Source organism: Penaeus vannamei, chromosome 31 (assembly GCF_042767895.1).
Source record: "Penaeus vannamei isolate JL-2024 chromosome 31, ASM4276789v1, whole genome shotgun sequence".
Classification (NCBI taxonomy): domain Eukaryota; kingdom Metazoa; phylum Arthropoda; class Malacostraca; order Decapoda; family Penaeidae; genus Penaeus; species Penaeus vannamei.
In genome coordinates this window covers 12,909,063-12,913,625 of record NC_091579.1, presented here as the reverse complement: position 1 = coordinate 12,913,625, position 4,563 = coordinate 12,909,063, and positions in this window count along the sequence as shown.

The following is a 4,563-nucleotide window of genomic DNA, read 5'->3' as shown; positions in this document are numbered from 1 at the left end:
TGATAATGATAATAATAGTAAAGATAATAACCATCATCATAGTAATAATGATAATAGTGATAATGATAATAATAATGATTAAAATGATATTGAAAAAATAATCATGATGAAGAAAATAATAATAACAATAACGATAATGATAACAATGACAATGATGATAATGTTACAATTAATAATGATGATAATAATGGTGATGCTAATAATATACAACAACAACAATAATGATGATAATAATAATGATAATAATAATTACAATGATAATAATAACAATAGCAATACGAATAGCAAGAAAAAAACGAGAACTAAAGAAGTAAGCAAATGCAATGTATATGCAATTTACTTGACATACTGACCAACATTTGCGCTGGATGCAATAATGTTGCAACTCGCCCCAGGTATTGAGTTTTCCTCGAAGAAGAAGGGGAGCGCATTCTTAGTATTGAGAGAATTAAACAAAGCAAGTTCTCTTAGCGACAACGAGGGCGAGGGGGGGGGGGGGGCGGGCGAGGGAGAGGGAGAGAGTGAGTGAGTTAGAGATAGAGACAGAGTGGGGAGGGAGAGAGACAGAAAGAGAGAGATAGTCAAAGTAATAGGAAAATACACACATAAAAACAAAAATATACCCGACAATCTTAATCTAGCAATTACCATAATCAAGAAAAAAATGGAGACAACATAAAACCAATTTCTCTCCAACATAACACACGGCAGAGAAAAATTACCATAAATCCAAAGTCCTTTGCGCTACTTCCTGCCTCTCGTACCGGAAGCTACAGAACCCATGGTCGGTGACGGAGGCTGCGAGGAGGAAGGAAGAGCGATAACAAGGGGTGACTAATATAAACTGGAAAGGGGATGTTTCTCTCTCGTTTTCGTTAAGGTGTTGGACTTGTTCTGCCGTAGAATAAACATATTATTATTCCGTCGTAGACACAGGATACTACGATAGAGGCGTGGTTAATTCTCTTCCTGTGACGTAATGCTTCTTCAACTTAGGCAAGGAGTACGCACTTGCATGGAAAGTTAAAAGCGCCTTAGGAAGACCTGCCTTGCAAATGTCTCTGTTCCTAAAGCATAAATCCATATATGTACAGAAAGCTAATCTAATCTGAACAACGAACATACATATATATATATATATATGTGTGTGTGTGTGTGTGTGTGTGTATGTATATATATGTATATATATATATATATATATATATATATATATATATATATATATATATATATATATATATATATATATATACATATATATATATATATACACATCTATATATATATATATATATATATATATATGCATATGTATATTTATTTATATATTTGTATATATGTATATTATATATATATATATATATATATATATATATATATATATATATATATATATATATATATACATATATATATATATATATATATATATATATATATATATATATATATATATATATATATATATATATGAATAAATAACTTCCTTCTCCGATCGGGATCCGAACCCACGTCATTGCAGGCAGGTAACTGCATGTCAGACGCCCAACCAAATGAGCTGTACGACTCATGAAACAGTGTGTGCAACTAGGGGCTATACATCTTCCATAGACATTACCTATTTACTCATACTTGAATGAGGATAACGAAGTTTTACACATGCTCCCCGCGGGCACTCGATGGAAATTGATAGAGAAATTCAAATCTGAAGTCAGACGTACTGCGGTGTATTTATGAAAGCTGGAATAATGCAATACCGTATTGATATAATGAATGAATAAATAAATTCTCCGATCGGGACTCGAACCTATGCTATTGGAGAGGTTATAATATATATATATATATATATATATATATATATATATATATATATATATATATATATATATATATATATATATTTTTTTTTTTTTTTTTTTTTTTTTTTTTTATATATTATATATCTATACATAAATTTACTTATCTATTTATTGTATATACATATGCATGTGTATACATACACACACATATATATATATATATATATATATATATATATATATATATATATATGTATATATATATATATATATATATATATATAGAGAGAGAGAGAGAGAGAGAGAGAGAGAGAGAGAGAGAGAGAGAGAGAGAGAGAGAGAGAGAGAGAGAGAGAGAGAGAATAACAGATAGAGACAGACAGAGACCGAGAGAGGAAGAGATGACACGAGTCGAAAATCCTTCAGCGCTGTCCGTTCGGGCGAGTTCCTCCCAGGGAGCTAATCGTAGGCATAGTGAAACCTCCTGCCTGGGGTGAGGACTTCACACCTCCGCGCCCCAAAGCCTCCTCCAGCGAGTACACCCAAGTGTCCTTCAACCAGGTGGGATGTGGGACAGGATGCGTGGTCACCCTGCATTCCCTTTCCTTCAGACATCTCGAGAGTCCTTCGGCTTCTTCCCCTGTATCCACGGCGGGTCCTAGCGATACGTTGGGAGAGCGAGCGATGGCCAGAGGGAAAAGTCCTTCGCAAAACGTAGATTGACCTAAGGACTTGTTGACCTCGTTCAAACCCTTCCTTCAGCTTAGCCATGTCCTTTCTTCTTCTTCTTCTTCTCCTTCTTCCTTTTCTTCTGCTGTTGCTTTTTCTTCTTCTTTTGCCAATTCCGACCACTATATCAACCAAATAGTATCACCACTTGTCAACATTGCACATTACAAGTCTTGGCAAAAACGACCCCATTCTTAACTATTTTTCTGTCATATTAACACCTACGATACTTAGACGTTGGATATCATTCACAATGAATTAAAGGATCCCACAAACCCTTCAAATTGAAGCAGTGATGAGGTGGATAATAAATCTATATAGATATGTAAAAGTATGTAAAAAGCAAACAAACAAAGAAGTATGTAAATAAATAAGTAGACAGGTATAGAAATCATAAATGAATAAGCAAATTAATAAAAGGTATAAATATAAGTAAAGTAATAGATAAATAAGTGATTAAATAAATGAATAAATAAAGAGGATACAGAAACAAGCAAACATATAAATAACAGATAAATAAAAAAAGAAAAAGTGATACCAGAGTACGAAAAGTGACGTAAAGTGACCAAAGACAAATAGATAAAAAAAAGTCCAAAACTATGGAAGAAAACGTGGAACCAGGGCATGAACAGGCGCGTGAGGGATAGGTGAGGTGAGAGAAGGACGGGCGTATATCATATCATACGCTACTCATATCTATTGCATGTCATTAAAAAAAAAAGAAAAAAAAACAGTACTGAGAGTCCGTTAAGTAAGTAAATTCATGTATTATTTAACTACGCGATAATGATGGATTAAGTGTGAAACTCCTGATTTGGATTTCGAGAGAATATTAGCATTGCGCAGAGATGTTGGAGGTGAAACTATACTAAGAGTATAAGCAAACTATGACCAAGTATTCTCTCGTGCTTACGTGAGTATTTGCGTGTATCACAAAGTTTGACAAGAAGCGTGCATTCTTAAGATCTCTCGCTGCTTCTCTCTCTCTCTCTCTCTCTCTCTCTCTCTCTCTCTCTCTCTCTCTCTCTCTCTCTCTCTCTCTCTCTCTCTCTCTCTCTCTCTCCTCCGTTCTCTCACATCATCACGGTAAGGAGTCGAGCAAACCAGAATTTAACAGGTTATTTGCAACTCGAAGGTCGGGACTTAAAATGTCTAAAAGTTGCTAATCTTCTATCATTCAATTTCGTCTTAACGCTCGCTCGTTAATTTTCCTTGCAATGTTTTTTTTTTTCACTTCGAGTTACTGTTCATCTTACATTCAGTTTCATCCAAACACTCCTTAATTTTCCATGCAGTGCTTTTTCCTTTTCTTTCCATCACATGAAGCCGCCACTTCAGTAATCATCGATGGGGATTCTTTATAAATAATTTTGTTCCAATTTTGAACGATATTCTGGAAAATACTCATGTTCCACGCACTCAAATGCCAAAGCACATATGTGTGTACGATGTTATTCATAGTAACACAGATTATTTTTTTCTTATTCCTGTCCCATGTACAGCACTCGTGACTACAAGTGCCAAACTTGTTCAGGTACAGAAATTATGCATTAAGCTATGTGTAATTTTAAAAGTTTTGTGTACTTTTAAAAGCTAAGCATTGTCTTTAACTCATATGCCATTTCAATAACTGTGATATCTTAAAAGATGTGTGGTATTAAAAGATATATGGTATTTCAAAAGTTATACGATATTTCAAAAGCTATGCGGTATTTGAAAGACTATGTTGCATTTAAAAGTCAATGTAATATTTTGAAAGCTATGTATTTTAAAACGTACATCTTTCAAACCTACAGAATTTGAAACTCTATACTTCAAAACATACGCCTTTCATAAGTTATGTGGTAATTTAAAACCTATATAGTTTAAAACCTATGTCCTTCAAAGCCTATGAATTTAAAAACCTATGTATTCTAAAACCTATGCATTTCATAAGTTATGTGGTATTCCAAAATCTATGAATTTTAAAACCTGTCTTTCAAAACTTATGTATTTTGAAAACTCTGTATCTTAAAAAGTTATATATTTCATTTAA